Source organism: Lissotriton helveticus, chromosome 2_1 (genome assembly GCF_964261635.1).
Source record: "Lissotriton helveticus chromosome 2_1, aLisHel1.1, whole genome shotgun sequence".
NCBI lineage: Eukaryota > Metazoa > Chordata > Amphibia > Caudata > Salamandridae > Lissotriton > Lissotriton helveticus.
Window position 1 is genome coordinate 33,523,501 of NC_136059.1, and position 18,167 is coordinate 33,541,667.

At 50.2% G+C, this 18,167-nt stretch overlaps 1 protein-coding gene across 1 annotated transcript in view; it reads left to right on the forward strand.

Moving 5' to 3' along the window:
* Positions 1-18,167, forward strand: part of NPR2 (natriuretic peptide receptor 2) — a 409,403-nt gene that overhangs the window by 224,367 nt on the left and 166,869 nt on the right. The gene's annotated exons all lie outside the window — the stretch shown is intronic.

Here is an 18,167-nt window from a genome sequence, read left to right on the forward strand (position 1 = left end):
TAAGCTGCCTGTCAATGGCATTGTGTGCTAAAAGTGTTAAGGCAGTATAGTTGTCTGTGGCTAGGCAACCGGTCCGAATCCGGTTTAATGAGACTTTCTGGGCCCGATTCACAAAGGTAAACTGAGACTTACGTCGACATTTACTACTTTTTGGTATTCACAAAGGTAAGTTACTACTAGTCATTTTACTAGTAGTAACTTTACTAGTAATAACTTTACTACTAGTAACTTTACTAAAAAGTAGTAAACTTACACTTAAGTCCAAGTTTATTACTTTTTGGTATTCACAAAGGTAAGTTCCTGCCTGTCATTTTACTAGTAGTAACTTTACTAGTAGTAAAGTTACTAGAAGTAACATACCTTTGTGAATACCAAAAAGTAGTAACCCTCCACCTATGTCCAAGTTTCCTGCTTTTTGGTATTCACATAGTTAAGTTACTACTATTAACTTTACTGCTACTATACTTACTAGTAGTAACTTTACTGCTAGTAACTTTACTGGTAGAACTTTACTAGTAGTAAAGTTACTAGTAGTAACTTACCTTTGTGAATAGCATAAAATAGTACACGTAGACTTAAGTCTAAGTTTATCTTTGTGAATCAGCCGATTATTATTTTTTTCCTTTGCCCTGTTCTCTAACTTGTGCATTAAACACTTTGCAATAATCTAACAGGCGCAGTCCAGGAGTGAAATACGTCAATCAGAACCTTTCAGGTCTTCTCATCTCTTGCGAACTCTAAAGCCTATAAATCCCCTTATGGTGTACCACAGGGCTCGATTTTGAGCCCTATGTTGTTCAATCTTTATGTAAGTCCTTTAGCCACCCTTGTAGAAGAAGCTGGGTTGTCGATCTTTTCATATGCGGATGACACCCGGCTTCTCTTTCCTTTATCTGCCACCGATGCCTCTAAATCATCTTCCTTACAGACTGGGTTGAACAAAATAGCCAACTGGATGCAGACCAACTGGCTAAAATTAAATGGCGGAAAAACTGAGGTTTTAATCTTCGGTAACGATAAAAACCTCTGGGGCCCACGTCATTGGCCCAGAGAGATGGGTACACCTCCCCAACCAGTCCAATCTGCTCGTAATTGGGGGATAGTGATCGATGATCAACTGTCCATGAAGCAACAAGCAACCAAGACAGCTTCTATCTGCTTTACCATTTTGCGGCGGCTCCGGAAGATTGTATGGATGTTGCCAGGCCCTACGCAAAGAACCGTAATCCAAGCCCTGATAATGTCCAGATTGGATTACGGAAACGTCCTGTATCTCGGAGCAAACAAGGATGCGATATGCAGACTACAGGTTGTGCAGAACTCAGCTGCGAGATTGTTATGTCGCGTACCCAAAACATCCTTCATCTCAGGCTCTTTGCGCGACTTACACTGGCTAAGAATCGAGAACCGGACTAAATTTAAGGCCCTATGCTACATGCATAAAATTAAATCGGACACTGCTCCCCGTTGTTTATGTTCTTTGGTCCAGATATATCGTCCAACTCGTCTGCTTAAATCTTCCCAAGCTCAATTTTCGGTCCCCAGATTTAAATTAGCACGCACGGGAGGACGCTCCTTTTCTTATCTGGCCCCTGTGCTATGGAACCCACTCCCATGCCTGCTTCGGCATGAAACCAACCACATAAGCTTTCGTAAACACCTTAAGACCTGGTTGTTCAATCAGTAAATTTTGTTTTTCGGTTGCAGTCGTCCTTGGCGCTGGGAAACCTCCGGGTAGCTGCGCGCCCTATAAATTTAATTTAATAATAATAATAATAATTTTCTGGGGGGTTTCTCGACCTTGTTGTGTATATTGGGTGACTGCTCCGTCCTTTCCACTGCGCAGGTAAAATGCCTGAGTGCAAAGTTTGATAAATAGCCAATGCTAGAGAGCGCTGCAGCCAATGAGAGCCGCGACTGTGGCCCATGAGTGTTCACTGTTTGCACGGTTAGTGATGCGAGTGTGCACTCTGGGTCACGCGTGGCATACACACCCTCTGCGTCCTTGTGTGGGCAGAACAGGTGGCATCTGCCCTTTGTATGGGTGAGGCCAATGGATGCTGCCTCTGCTTCCCAGTGAAAGTGGAGTGTACTTTCAGACTCTGTCTGGCAGGACCCGTGTGGATTGTAAGTGGTTTTGTGCGGATGTTTGTAATTTTAGAGACAGTTATTATTTTACATTATTTATGCGAGTTTTTGCCTGGTGGTTAGTTGAGACCATGCATGTGTGTGTGTGTGTGTGTGTTTGTTTGAGTGTGTGTATAGCATTCAGGACGTGTGTGCTCTTTGTATGTCTGTATGTTGTGTACATTTGTGTATGAGAGGGATGTTGACAGCATCAGGTAAAGGTGTGTGCTCTCTCTGTGTAAATGTAAATGTAAATGTGTGTATACTTGTAAAAAGCACTATCACCTTTCAGGTATCCTGGCGCTATATACTGCTGTGGAACTCTTCCTGGTTATTCCCTGTGAGGTGTCCACTCCTGGGCACCTCCAAGGTGAAGCCAGGCGTCCTAGCGTTGTTGGGGCCGTTGTGGAGATTAAGCAAGCTATTGCCCAGAGTTGCAGAGTGGGACCCATGATTAGACTAGGAACTGAGGCGAGAATTATCGAGTCCGCGGACATTGAGCCCAAGATCCTGCCGCGTCGGGAATTGAACCCTAGTCCCAGGCCAGACCTCTGCCTCAGGGTCTGTCGCTCTAATCGGTGAGCCACACTTCTCCATGTTTGCATACTGGTTTCCTGTGTGTGTGTGTTTGTATGTGTGTGCCAGTTCCTTCTGCAGTGTTGTCTTCTGACAGCATTTGCAGCTCTCAGTAACAGCTGGCCTTGCAGAGGTGTCTGTCTGCTCGTGGGACAGACCCCCTGGTCCAAGCTGCCCCCTGGATCACCTCTAACAAGAGGTCAGCTGACCTGAGCATCCCTGCACCTCAGAGGCCAGGCAGAAACCCTGCAGGGCCCCTGTGTGATGAACAGAGGAAGGCTGGACACTTGTGGAGACGTCATCACACGAAACGGAGATAAAAGCCACACCAGACACCACAAGGGCAACCCCTGCGCCATCCGGACTTGGAAACTACAAAACACAACCTCCTCTGGCCGCCAGAAACCTCCAGACATGTCGCAACGCCACACCCGGCATACTACATTCCATTTAGTGCCTCACTTCCGGTCTGCTTCTGCTGGGGTTTTGCATACTTTTCCCACCATTTCAAGCATGAGCCATGTTCTTTAGCTGGACTTGTCATCTCACGTCCAACACCGCCCGACTCCTCACACTGCGGCATCCCTGCGAGGGTGACATCCCACCTGGAGCACGACTGACCCCACCCCAACCCATCTGCCAGGTTCAGAGCGAGGATGGCCGACACCCTTCACCTCACCTCTCTGCTGCTGTCCTACTGGGAGCCTCTGCCCAGGACCATGCTGGACCAAGGCTGCCTCCTGGGGGAGCCTCTCTTAGTAACTGCACACCACGACCTGGACCCCTTGGACTGGGCACTGTTAAGCCTGAGCATTAACTGCCATTAATGCCTGATGACAAGCGTAAGGTCAGACATCAGGGTTCCCTAATGCTGTTGCTATTAGTCCATCAACCTCCGACCAATCACAAGCCTCCTAAAGAGGCACCAACAAGCAGGGGTGAAATCTGCATGGTGGCGGGGCTTCCGCGGTGCTCCCCACTCCTGGATTGTCTTTATAGGTAAACTTGACGCAACCTCTACAACACGTCACACCTCAGTCTCCCCCCACCAAGGCCTTTATCTCCCGGACACTGGGCTGTGCCACCCGGGTAAGGCGTCCCCTTTCTCCAAAGTGCCTCTTTGCTCACCACACCTTACCACTGTACTTTGTGTCAGTCGCGCCAGTCGATCTTGTGTGTGTCTGTTGAGTAGATGAAGGTCATATTCTATTGTTTTATACTGTCTTGTATTGTGTTGTGTTGTGTTATGTTGTGTTGTATTGTGTTGTATTGACTTGTATTGTGTTGTATTTTATTATTTTGTATTGCGTTGTATTGTATTGTTTTGTGTTGTGTTGTGTTGCATTGTGTTGTGTCCTGTTGTATTGTATTGTATTTTATTGTGCTGTATTGTTTTGTATTGTATTTTGTGGTATTGTATTGTATTTTTTTGTATTGTGTTGATTATATTGTATTGCATTGTGTTGTATTGTGCTGTATTGTATTAGATTGTATTGTATTGTATTGTGTGCAACTGTTGTTGGAAAGTGTGTTATTAGTAGTGGTAAATATGCATCTACCACTGGCAATAAGGTCACTAGCAATATCTAGGGCTCAGCACCGATCTAAAAAACTATTCCCATGCTTAACCCTTGGTAGTTTGGCAGTGAGTATGCAGGCTTAACTTCAGGGACAGGTATGTAAAGCATTTAAAAACACCAATTCAGTAAATAAAGTAAATAATTAAGACACTCCACACAATATTATGTAAAAAATTGGCATATTTGTATCTTTAAAATGACACCAAAACGACAAAGATCCAATACAGGGAGCTGGAGCTATGAATTTTAAAAGAATAAACACTTTCTAGCACTTTGTCACTTTATGGACTTTTTTTCTAAAGTTGCTCTAAACTTCTCCAAACTTCTGAAACTTCTTCCTGGAGTTCCTCTTGAGGGGTCAAAGGGTCCAAAACACAATCCAAGGGTTTCCATGCTCCAAGATGGACCTTGAAAGTTTGGGATCACACTTTCCACAATGCACCGGGCCAAAAGTCGTAAAAGTCCACTGGATGCACTCCAGGCAGGGGACTCTTGGTGGAGTTGACTCAGGTGAAACCTGTTAACCTGTAGCTTGCAGGGAGCCCACTCTTTATTCATCTTGAAACAAGATACACCCAAAGGGCTGTGGCTACAGATAACCTCTCAGTTTCAAGCAATGGAGCTGAAAGGCTCTGCCTCTACCAGATACTTCTTCAGTGTTCTCTGGGGTCATGCAGGAAGGCATTCCTGTCCAATGAGCTGCAGAGCAACACCCCAGAGCATGACCACTTCCTCCAAAGTGCCTCATAACGGTCCCCCAGAAGGCGCTATTGCTCCAATATCCAGTATGGCTGAAATCTCAGCAGAGGAGTAAAAACTAGCTAAACCAACCTCCACTTCTAAATACAAATAAAATAACATTAAAAAAAGACTCATAATATACTTGTTTATTTGTATATCTATCAGTTCCCTTCTTTCTAGATAGGCGATAAGATGTCAAGGGATGGGTTGAACCCGTGTCTTCGTGCACAGAAACCTGTTTTTTGCCTCTTGCTCTTATTCCGAGCCCCAATCACACTCTTATGCGAAGCCTGTGCAAAGCCGTGCATAATACAAAGAAAATACGATCCGCAAAACTGTTTTACATAAAAGGCATCGGCTTTACTTATCGCTGAAAACCTTCTGTGAAAAATATGCAAATTCTCCTTTAATATAACTTTCTAAATGTAGATGTCCAGTGTTCTGAAGTCAGTAATGCCCGCTGTTGCGTGTAATTAGCTCTAGTGTTAAGAGTAGAAAGTGCTTTTAATCTTCATAAAAACAAAGCATACTTTGTCTTTGATTCTGCCGCCTTTTGTTGCCTTCAGTTGGCTTCAATTTCCTTCTGACGCTTCGTGAAAGGTTTCCCCCCCCTCCCCCCCCCATTCCCTCCCTCACAAGGGCCAGAGCCGGGCAGACTCACTGCTCAGACTCAACATCTCCTCAAGCACCAGCTTTCTATCTAGAAGGACTCCACCTTCTTCCTGAAACATTTTTCGGTCCTTCTAAAAGCACCTTTCCTTCCTCCTAAAGCACCTTTCCTTCCTCATAAAAGCACCTTTCCTTCTTCCTGAAACACCTTACTTTAGTCCTAAAGCATATTTTCTTTCTCCTCAAAGCACCTTTTGTTCGCTCTAAAGCACCTTTCTTCTTCCTAGAGCAGCTAATCTTCCTCCTCAAAGCACCTTTCCTTCCTCCTAAAGCACCTTTCTTTCCTCCTAAAGCACCTTTCCTTCCTCCTAAAGCACTGTTCCTTCCCTCCTAAAGCACCGTTCCTTCCTCCTAAAGCACCTTTCCTTCCTCCTAAAGCACCTTTCCTTCCTCCTAAAGCACCGTTCCTTCCTCCTAAAGCACCTTTCCTTCCTCCTAAAGCACCTTTCCTTCCTCCTAAAGCACCTTTCTTTCCTCCTAAAGCACCTTTCCGCACCTTTCCTTCCTCCTAAAGCACCTTTCTTTCCTCCTAAAGCACCTTTCCTTCCTCCTAAAGCACCGTTCCTTCCTCCTAAAGCACCGTTCCTTCCTCCTAAAGCACCTTTCCTTCCTCCTAAAGCACCTTTCCTTCCTCCTAAAGCACCGTTCCTTCCTCCTAAAGCACCTTTCCTTCCTCCTAAAGCACCTTTCCTTCCTCCTAAAGCACCTTTCTTTCCTCCTAAAGCACCTTTCCGCACCTTTACTTCCTCCTAAAGCACCTTTCTTTCCTCCTAAAGCACCTTTCCTTCCTCCTAAAGCACCGTTCCTTCCTCCTAAAGCACCTTTCCTTCCTCCTAAAGCACCTTTCCTTCCTCCTAAAGCACCGTTCCTTCCTCCTAAAGCACCGTTCCTTCCTCCTAAAGCACCTTTCTTTCCTCTAAAGCACCTTTCTTTCCTCCTAAAGCACCTTTCCTTCCTCCTAAAGCACCGTTCCTTCCTCCTAAAGCACAGTTCCTTCCTCCTAAAGCACCTTTCTTTCCTCCTAAAGCACCTTTCTTTCCTCCTAAAGCACCTTTCCTTCCTCCTAAAGCACCGTTCCTTCCTCCTAAAGCACCGTTCCTTCCTCCTAAAGCACCGTTCCTTCCTCCTAAAGCACCTTTCCTTCCTCCTAAAGCACCGTTCCTTCCTCCTAAAGCACCTTTCCTTCCTCCTAAAGCACCGTTCCTTCCTCGTAAAGCACCGTTCCTTCCTCCTAAAGCACCGTTCCTTCCTCCTAAAGCACCTTTCTTTCCTCCTAAAGCACCTTTCTTTCCTCCTAAAGCACCTTTCCTTCCTCCTAAAGCACCTTTCCTTCCTCCTAAAGCACCGTTCCTTCCTCCTAAAGCACCGTTCCTTCCTCCTAAAGCACCGTTCCTTCCTCCTAAAGCACCTTTCCTTCCTCCTAAAGCACCTTTCCTTCCTCCTAAAGCACCGTTCCTTCCTCCTAAAGCACCTTTCCTTCCTCCTAAAGCACCTTTCCTTCCTCCTAAAGCACCTTTCCTTCCTCCTAAAGCACCTTTCCTTCCTCCTAAAGCACCGTTCCTTCCTCGTAAAGCACCGTTCCTTCCTCCTAAAGCACCGTTCCTTCCTCCTAAAGCACCTTTCCTTCCTCATAAAAGCACCTTTCCTTCTTCCTGAAACACCTTACTTTAGTCCTAAAGCATATTTTCTTTCTCCTCAAAGCACCTTTTGTTCGCTCTAAAGCACCTTTCTTCTTCCTAGAGCAGCTAATCTTCCTCCTCAAAGCACCTTTCCTTCCTCCTAAAGCACCTTTCCTTCCTCCTAAAGCACCGTTCCTTCCTCCTAAAGCACCTTTCCTTCCTCCTAAAGCACCTTTCCTTCCTCCTAAAGCACCGTTCCTTCCTCCTAAAGCACCTTTCCTTCCTCCTAAAGCACCGTTCCTTCCTCCTAAAGCACCTTTCTTTCCTCCTAAAGCACCGTTCCTTCCTCCTAAAGCACCGTTCCTTCCTCCTAAAGCACCTTTCTTTCCTCCTAAAGCACCTTTCTTTCCTCCTAAAGCACCGTTCCTTCCTCCTAAAGCACCGTTCCTTCCTCCTAAAGCACCGTTCCTTCCTCCTAAAGCACAGTTCCTTCCTCCTAAAGCACCTTTCCTTCCTCCTAAAGCACCGTTCCTTCCTCCTAAAGCACCGTTCCTTCCTCCTAAAGCACCTTTCCTTCCTCCTAAAGCACCGTTCCTTCCTCCTAAAGCACCGTTCCTTCCTCGTAAAGCACCTTTCTTTCCTCCTAAAGCACCTTTCTTTCCTCCTAAAGCACCTTTCCTTCCTCCTAAAGCACCTTTCCTTCCTCCTAAAGCACCGTTCCTTCCTCCTAAAGCACCGTTCCTTCCTCCTAAAGCACCTTTCCTTCCTCCTAAAGCACCTTTCCTTCCTCCTAAAGCACCGTTCCTTCCTCCTAAAGCACCTTTCCTTCCTCCTAAAGCACCTTTCCTTCCTCCTAAAGCACCTTTCTTTCCTCCTAAAGCACCTTTCCGCACCTTTACTTCCTCCTAAAGCACCTTTCTTTCCTCCTAAAGCACCTTTCCTTCCTCCTAAAGCACCGTTCCTTCCTCCTAAAGCACCTTTCCTTCCTCCTAAAGCACCTTTCCTTCCTCCTAAAGCACCGTTCCTTCCTCCTAAAGCACCGTTCCTTCCTCCTAAAGCACCTTTCTTTCCTCTAAAGCACCTTTCTTTCCTCCTAAAGCACCTTTCCTTCCTCCTAAAGCACCGTTCCTTCCTCCTAAAGCACAGTTCCTTCCTCCTAAAGCACCTTTCTTTCCTCCTAAAGCACCTTTCTTTCCTCCTAAAGCACCTTTCCTTCCTCCTAAAGCACCGTTCCTTCCTCCTAAAGCACCGTTCCTTCCTCCTAAAGCACCGTTCCTTCCTCCTAAAGCACCTTTCCTTCCTCCTAAAGCACCGTTCCTTCCTCCTAAAGCACCGTTCCTTCCTCCTAAAGCACCTTTCCTTCCTCCTAAAGCACCGTTCCTTCCTCGTAAAGCACCGTTCCTTCCTCCTAAAGCACCGTTCCTTCCTCCTAAAGCACCTTTCTTTCCTCCTAAAGCACCTTTCTTTCCTCCTAAAGCACCTTTCCTTCCTCCTAAAGCACCTTTCCTTCCTCCTAAAGCACCGTTCCTTCCTCCTAAAGCACCGTTCCTTCCTCCTAAAGCACCGTTCCTTCCTCCTAAAGCACCTTTCCTTCCTCCTAAAGCACCGTTCCTTCCTCCTAAAGCACCGTTCCTTCCTCCTAAAGCACCTTTCCTTCCTCCTAAAGCACCTTTCCTTCCTCCTAAAGCACCTTTCCTTCCTCCTAAAGCACCGTTCCTTCCTCGTAAAGCACCGTTCCTTCCTCCTAAAGCACCGTTCCTTCCTCCTAAAGCACCGTTCCTTCCTCCTAAAGCACCTTTCCTTCCTCCTAAAGCACCGTTCCTTCCTCCTAAAGCACCTTTCCTTCCTCATAAAAGCACCTTTCCTTCTTCCTGAAACACCTTACTTTAGTCCTAAAGCATATTTTCTTTCTCCTCAAAGCACCTTTTGTTCGCTCTAAAGCACCTTTCTTCTTCCTAGAGCAGCTAATCTTCCTCCTCAAAGCACCTTTCCTTCCTCCTAAAGCACCTTTCCTTCCTCCTAAAGCACCGTTCCTTCCTCCTAAAGCACCTTTCCTTCCTCCTAAAGCACCTTTCCTTCCTCCTAAAGCACCGTTCCTTCCTCCTAAAGCACCTTTCCTTCCTCCTAAAGCACCGTTCCTTCCTCCTAAAGCACCTTTCTTTCCTCCTAAAGCACCGTTCCTTCCTCCTAAAGCACCGTTCCTTCCTCCTAAAGCACCTTTCTTTCCTCCTAAAGCACCTTTCTTTCCTCCTAAAGCACCGTTCCTTCCTCCTAAAGCACCGTTCCTTCCTCCTAAAGCACCGTTCCTTCCTCCTAAAGCACCGTTCCTTCCTCCTAAAGCACCTTTCCTTCCTCCTAAAGCACCGTTCCTTCCTCCTAAAGCACCTTTCCTTCCTCCTAAAGCACCGTTCCTTCCTCCTAAAGCACCTTTCCTTCCTCCTAAAGCACCTTTCCACCCTTCTAAAAACACATTTCCTTCCTCCTAAAGCACCTCCCTTTCTTTTTAAAAGCACGTTTCCTTCCTTCTCAAAGCACCTTTTGTTCCTCCTAAACGCACCTTTCCTTGTTCCTCAAGCTCCCTCATCGTCCCCCTTTGAAGGCACTGCGCCCCCATGCAATGCCTCTGAGGGGGGTCGTGTGTTCCCAGCTGTGGCCAGAGGCACAAGAGAGGTGCGAGCTCCGACTCCCTGCGCCCAGAGGCCCTCGGTGGGCGCTAGGAGCACAGGTCCCTGCTAATGACTGCAGCATCAGCATCCGCCGGCCTGGACGCAGGGGCGGGGCGGGGGGGGGGGGGGGGTCCGGGGATGTGCAGGTCCTGCAGACTTGAAAGGGGGGAAGGGCTTCTCTCAGCTGGGGGCTGCAGGTGAGTCACCCCCCTCCATCCCCTTGACTACTACCTGGAGCTGAGCCCCCCAGCATCCCTGGCAGCTGGGAGGGGACAGGGAGTGCGTCACTCAAAGGCACTCACTGGACCCGGGGGGGGGGTCGAGGTGGGAAAGGGCAGCCTTGAAGCTAGAAAGAGCTCTTGTGGCCATAGGACAGGAAGCGCCCAGGGAGAGTGCGCATGCGTGGACATGAGCCAATGTGTCAGAGTGTGTCACGAGCCCCAACCCCCCCCTCCCTCCCCCAGGCGGCCTCAATGGGGTCTTTATATGTATTTTAGGGCTCCATGACCAAAGCCCGCTCTCGTCAACAGGGCGATGTTAAAAGTTGGCACCAATCGACCGAACTCCGGCCGTGATCGGGTTTAAACATGCTGCACACTGGGTCAGATCGGTATGGAGGGTTTAAATGACTTAACACCAGGGCTGTATCTCTTCCACCTCCATCCCTTGTCCACCGCCTCCTGTCTTCACATGTCGTGTGTACCCATAGTCTCTTCCGCCTCCCTCCCCTGTCCACCGCCTCATGTCTTTCATGTTGTTAGAAATGGGATCCCTGGCTGGCCAGGGCTTGCGCCAAAGTCAGTCAGAGACCACCACTCCTAAGTCAGGGCAAGGGAGTTACACGCCAAGATAACCCCTGCTCACCCCCTTGGTAACGTGGCGCGAGCAGCAAGGCTAAACTCGGAGGCAATGTGAGTTAAGTATTTGCGCATGCACCCCCAGCAACAACACCCAAAGCCCACCACAAAGGAAACTCCACACAAGGTTATATAAAAATAGCCTTTGTATTACACCAAAACACATTAGATAAACAAGCATTGAAAATGCAATAGGTCTCGCAATAGAAGAGTTTGACATTTTTCGTTTTGCATATAGATGAGTGGCGTTGCGTGGATGAGTGGCGTTGCGTGGGTGAGTGGCGTTGCGTGGGTGAGTGGCGTTGCGTGGGTGAGTGGCGTTGCGTGGGTGAGCGGCGTTGCGTGGGTGAGCGGCGTTGCGTGGATGAGCGGCGTTGCGTGGCTGAGCGGCGTTGCGTGGGTGAGCGGCGTTGCGTGGGTGAGCGGCGTTGCGTGGGTGAGCGGCGTTGCGTGGGTGAGCGGCGTTGCGTGGGTGAGCGGCGTTGCGTGGGTGAGCGGCGTTGCGTGGGTGAGTGGCGTTGCGTGGGTGAGTGGCGTTGCGTGGGTGAGTGGCGTTGCGTGGGTGAGTGGCGTTGCGTGGGTGAGTGGCGTTGCGTGGGTGAGTGGCGTTGCGTGGGTGAGTGGCGTTGCGTGGGTGAGTGGCGTTGCGTGGGTGTGTGGCGTTGCGTGGGTGAGTGGCGTTGCGTGGGTGAGTGGCGTTGCGTGGGTGAGCGGCGTTGCGTGGGTGAGCGGCGTTGCGTGGGTGAGCGGCGTTGCGTGGGTGAGTGGCGTTGCGTGGGTGAGTGGCGTTGCGTGGGTGAGTGGCGTTGCGTGTGTGAGTGGCGTTGCGTGGGTGAGTGGCGTTGCGTGGGTGAGTGGCGTTGCGTGGGTGAGTGGCGTTGCGTGGGTGTGTGGCGTTGCGTGGGTGAGTGGCGTTGCGTGGGTGAGTGGCGTTGCGTGGGTGAGTGGCGTTGCGTGGGTGAGTGGCGTTGCGTGGGTGAGTGGCGTTGCGTGGGTGAGTGGCGTTGCGTGGGTGAGTGGCGTTGCGTGGGTGAGTGGCGTTGCGTGGGTGAGTGGCGTTGCGTGGGTGAGTGGCGTTGCGTGGTTGAGTGGCGTTGCATGTGTGAGTGGCGTTGCATGTGTGAGTGGCGTTGCATGTGTGAGTGGCGTTGCATGTGTGAGTGGCGTTGCGTGTGTGAGTGGCGTTGCGTGTGTGAGTGGCGTTGCGTGTGTGTGTGGCGTTGCGTGTGTGTGTGGCGTTGCGTGTGTGTGTGGCGTTGCGTGTGTGAGTGGCGTTGCGTGTGTGAGTGGCGTTGCGTGGCTGAGTGGCGTTGCGTGGGTGAGTGGCGTTGCGTGGGTGAGTGGCGTTGCGTGGGTGAGTGGCGTTGCGTGGGTGAGTGGCGTTGCGTGGGTGAGTGGCGTTGCGTGGGTGAGTGGCGTTGCGTGGGTGAGTGGCGTTGCGTGGGTGAGTGGCGTTGCGTGGTTGAGTGGCGTTGCATGTGTGAGTGGCGTTGCATGTGTGAGTGGCGTTGCATGTGTGAGTGGCGTTGCGTGTGTGAGTGGCGTTGCGTGTGTGAGTGGCGTTGCGTGTGTGTGTGGCGTTGCGTGTGTGAGTGGCGTTGCGTGTGTGAGTGGCGTTGCGTGTGTGAGTGGCGTTGCGTGTGTGAGTGGCGTTGCGTGGGTGAGTGGCGTTGCGTGGGTGAGTGGCGTTGCGTGGTTGAGTGGCGTTGCGTGTGTGAGTGGCGTTGCATGTGTGAGTGGCGTTGCATGTGTGAGTGGCGTTGCATGTGTGAGTGGCGTTGCATGTGTGAGTGGCGTTGCATGTGTGAGTGGCGTTGCGTGGCTGAGTGGCGTTGCGTGGCTGAGTGGCGTTGCGTGGCTGAGTGGCGTTGCGTGGCTGAGTGGCGTTGCGTGGCTGAGTGGCGTTGCGTGGCTGAGTGGCGTTGCGTGGCTGAGTGGCGTTGCGTGGCTGAGTGGCGTTGCGTGGCTGAGTGGCGTTGCGTGGCTGAGTGGCGTTGCGTGGGTGAGTGGCGTTGCGTGGGTGAGTGGCGTTGCGTGGTTGAGTGGCGTTGCATGTGTGAGTGGCGTTGCATGTGTGAGTGGCGTTGCATGTGTGAGTGGCGTTGCATGTGTGAGTGGCGTTGCATGTGTGAGTGGCGTTGCATGTGTGTGTGGCGTTGCATGTGTGTGTGGCGTTGCATGTGTGTGTGGCGTTGCATGTGTGTGTGGCGTTGCATGTGTGTGTGGCGTTGCGTGTGTGTGTGGCGTTGCGTGTGTGGCGTTGCGTGTGTGAGTGGCGTTGCGTGTGTGAGTGGCGTTGCGTGTGTGAGTGGCGTTGCGTGTGTGAGTGGTGTTGCGTGGGTGAGTGGCGTTGCGTGGGTGAGTGGCGTTGCGTGGGTGAGTGGCGTTGCGTGGGTGAGTGGCGTTGCATGGGTGAGTGGCGTTGCGTGGGTGAGTGAATGGTTAGCTGTTGCTTATGCGACGTATAGCACTTAATACTAAAGTAGGCAGACCTTCTTAGCCTTTGTGAGAATAATAGCAAAATAAAAATAAAAACCAGATCAAGTCAAGGACGCAAACGGCACCATGCTATTGTTTATTTACTCAGATGATTTGCATAAAAATGTAACTTGTGAGCACGTTTCTCTAACTCTCCAATAATCCCATTACAACACTTTGTACAAATGAGATTGGGACTCATCCTTCCGAAGTCGAGAAAAATGTGCAACGCTGTGTTGAAGTTAATTTTTTTAATTAACAAAATGCAAATAATGTGGAGAGATTTCAAGTGATTCAGGAATGGGCGCCCTTGTAAAGAGAAAGTACGGCCGGCCTGGGCAGTGATAGGGGAGGAGGGAGGAGAAATGCGAGTCACGGCAGCAGCAGCCTTTGATGTGCCTGCCGGCCGGCCGTGAATAATTAGGGGGTGAGAAATGCGCTCGGAGGGCTGCCTTTGATGTGGTAATGCGAGGCAGGCAGGCAGGCGGCTGGTGGCATTGTGCACGCGCTTTTTAGGGCTTGCGCAAGCGCAATGACCTAAAAAGCACATGCACTTGAAGGAATCGCCAGTGGAATCGCCAGTGGATAAACACTGGATAAGCCCCTATAGAGCTTCGCCAGCTATGCGCTGAAGCGCATCAGCAGGCGAGCCCTAAAAAGACACACTTTACAATGTGCCCACAGGCACGGGCAGAATTTACAGGGGATATGTACAAGACAGGGCCACCTGGACCACTGTCAGGAATCAGCACTTTTAGAACTAGAAATACTGTTAGAATTAGCACTTAGAACATAGAGTATAAATCACTTTAGCACAAAATAGAACATAAAGCACACAACCAGTAATCACTGGTAAAGGTTAAGTATCACCTACAATAAAAGTGTTTAAAAACAGTTTGCACAATTTTATTTTAGTACCTCCCTTCAGGGTTACACTCTAATAATTAAAAAATCCTTAAACAATAATAATTGAAATGGTCAAAAGAAAAAGGTCGACGCAGCGTTTCGGTGTCCTTAGAATAGTTGCACCTTCATCAGTATCATTTCAAGGATTCTCTTTTTCCAGTCATTTAAGATAAGACTGTAGATGGGGAAACAAATATTGTGTCAATAGGAAAGAGTCTGTTCAGGAATAAAATAGGCAAGAAAACACTGTTATGCACATATCGCTTTGTATCCAAATGAAGTAGTTAAAATCCTGTTTTTTAATTTTTAGATGAAAAGTCTGTACTGTCAAATGTCCTGATGAAGGTGCAACTATTCTAAGGACACCGAAACGCTGCGTCGACCTTTTTCTTTTGAATATTTTAATTATTATTTTTTAAGGATTTTTTAATTATTAGAGTGTAACCCTGAAGGGAGGTACTAAAATAAAATTGTGCAAACTGTTTTTAAACACTTTTATTGTATATGTTCATTATCTTATGGTCTGATAAATAGTGCTACAAATGTACAAGATCTCTCTGCCTTTTTAGATGATCTATGACCTGAGACTCTCCTTAGACAAATCTCCCCTGTACAATTTAGCCAGCACACTGACACTTTCCAGATACGAAACACAGGGTCTTACTTTCCCTACTGTCTACTCCCCTCCCTGTGCAAGTTACCAGGGAAACCTTCCACAAATCTTTTGCGATTAAGTACCACCTACGCAAGCCTAATCACCTTAGGAGAATATTACGCAGGGAACCAGGACCTCACTAGCAAGACCTGTACTAGGAGAAAAACAACCACCTAAGTATTACCATACATTTAGGTGTATAGGCATGGGAACAAAACACATGATGCATAAACATACATTCAGCGGTGTAAGAACAAGGCACATGATGCATCAAAACACATTCAGAGGTGCAGCACAGGAGAACACATGATGCATAAACAACACATTCAGAGGTGTAGAGAAGGAAAACACATGGGGCAGAAATATACCTTCAGCGGTGCAGCAAGGAACAATTGCGCAGAAATCACATATGGTCACAACCTGTGACAGTCCCAAATGTCAGGGGCCTAAACGTAGCAGCTGCCCACTAAGTGCTGGGCAGCTGTAACAACAATGATGGGGCCAATGTGGGAGCCTTGCAGGCTCTGGCCAAAAGAACTATGCCCCTGGGAGCCTCGTGGGCTCTCAAGCAATGCTGCCAACGTTGGAGCCTCTCAGGGCTCGAGAACAATGTGGGGCCTTCGTTGGAGTCCCTCCTCTGGGGACTCGAGATCAAGGACTGCCCCCTGAGCCTCGTGGGCTCTAAATAAAAGAAATATGTCTCCTGCAATGTAGGAACCCCGCTCGGGGGCTCGAAAGCAAAGATATGCCCCCTGAGCCTCGCAGGCTCGTAAAACAACTCTGCCGCCTTTGAGCCTCTCGGTACTCTTCAACAAATATGCCTCCGGAGCATAGGAGCGGCTCGCTGACATCCGGGGCCGCTCTGAGAAGGGCAAGGGGCACCCCTCAGGTGCAGGAGGGACCCCCACTGGGGCCCCTTAACTTTGATTCGCCCATCGCTAGGACAGGCCCACCACTGCGGGCCCGCGGTGGACCATGGCCTCCCCCCTGCTCCAGCCGTCCCTGCTTACCGGCTCTCGGCGGGGGAAGGCTTCTTTCTGGGGCGGCGGTAGCGCTCGGCGGGGCTCTCTCCTCATGGGAGCCCCACCGTCACAATGCGCCCGCTCTTCACCCGTCTTCACCCGGTCCCCCATCTCGGGACCGGGACTTCAGTGTTGAGCCGCAAGGCTCCGGGGTAACTTGTTTTCCGGGGCTCCCTCCTGGAAATGGGAGCCCCGCAGCATTCAGCGGGTGTCTCTGGCGGCCCCGGGGCTCTCCTCCACTCACGGGAGCCCCGGGCGGCCATCGTTCCTGCCTGCCTCTTCTCTCGGCCGCACGTCCGCCTCATGGCAGGCCCCGCCCCTGTCACAGCCGGGCCTGCCTGACTTCCGGTTTCGCAGCGGTGGTGGCAATCTCTGGCGGGCAGCACCGAGGGGTGGGCACCCTCGGTGTGGGAAATAAACATAGCAGCAAGGTGGGCACTCGCTTAGGGCACAAAAGCGGAAACAGGTCAAGTCGCAGGGTGGGCACCTGCGCAAGGTCAAAAGAAAGCACTTCCAAGTGCTAGGGGGATGATTGCAGCGCTCCCAAGCGCTACAGGGACAAGGAGAATCAACAAGCCTGAGCAAAAGTAAAAATAACGCCATAGGACCCAGAGGTCCAGGACATCCAAAGGTGGAGCACAGCAGCTCTCAGAAAAAGGAATTCCTTAAGGCATCCAGGGGCTGGGCAGGGCCCAGGGAGGCAAGCCTTCCCCTGGGCCCCAGCAGCAGCACGCCCCTGGTTGATTCAAGCTGGCAAACAAGAACATTTTAGAAGGAGACACAGCCCCTTTTTATACATTGAATTCCTTTGTCTAAAGGTGCAGGGTGGGGGAAAAACCAGGCGCAGCTGGTTTGGGAGCACTCTTGATGTGCTCAGCCCCTCACTCTATTCACTGGCTGGGCTAGGGTCGTTAGACGCACTACAGGGGGCGGAGCCAGCATTGTGTGGGGAAAGCCCAGCCCTACTCAGGACCCAGGGGCACCACTCCCTCACATCACACATGCTAATCTCAACACTCACCACCGGGCAGACCCATCATGACTCATGGAGCCTGGCACCCCAGCCAGCTCCAGCCAATCACACGCCAGCACCTTTCACTGCACAGACAGACACACTTCTAGAAGTGGCACTTTCATATTAGACACAAAGAGGCTGCACGTATCATTGCGCAGCATTCAATCACACGAGTCCGCACATACCAGACTCGAGCCTGCACACCCCACGCATCAGGAACGACCAGGGACACATACATTCCCCATGCATTCCTATGGGAGGGCAGGCCTATCTCACCACATGCACTCAGAGTGCGCACGCACTTTCCACTGGGACACAGTGAAAGTGCGCAGAAACCAAAAATCACCATCACCAGGTCACCATTAAAAGCAAAAAGTTTAGGGGTGAACCTGCCTGAAGGGCCAAGTCCAACACCTGTCATGTCTACCCATAATCTCTTCCACATCCTCCCCTGTCCACCGCCTCCGTCTTCGCATGTCATGTCTACCCATAATCTCTTCCACCTCCATCCCCTCTCCACCGCCTCCTGTCTTCACATATCATGTCTACCCATAATCTCTTCCACTTCCATCCCCTGTCCACCGCCTCCGTATTCGCATATCATGTCTACCCATAATCTCTTCCACCTCCATCCCCTGTCCACCGCCTCCTGTCTTCGCATATCATGTTTACCCATAATCTCTTCCACCTCCCTCCCCTGTCCACCGCCTCCTGCCTTCACCTGACATGTCTACCCATAATCTCTTCCGCCTCCATCCCCTGTCCTCCGCTTCCTGTTTTTGCATATCATGTCTACCCATAATCTCTTCCACCTCCATTCTCTGTCCTCCGCCTCCTGTCTTCGCATATCATGTCTACCCATAATCTCTTCCACCTCCATCTCCGGTCCACCGCCTCCTGCCTTCACTTGCCATGTCTACCCATAATCTCTTCCGCCTCCATCCCCTGTCCTCCGCTTCCTGTTTTTGCATATCATGTCTACCCATAATCTCTTCCACCTCCATCCCCTGTCAACCGCCTCCAGTCTTTGCATGTCATGTCTACCCATAATCTCGTAAACCTCCATCCCCTCTCCACCGCCTCCTGTTTTTGCATGTCATGTCTACCCATAATCTCTTCCACCTCCATCCCCTCTCCACCGCCTCCTGTCTTTGCATGTCATGTCTACCCATAATCTCTTCCACCTCCATCCCCTGTCCACCGCCTCCTGTCTTCACATATCATGTCTACCCATAATCTCTTCCACTTCCATCCCC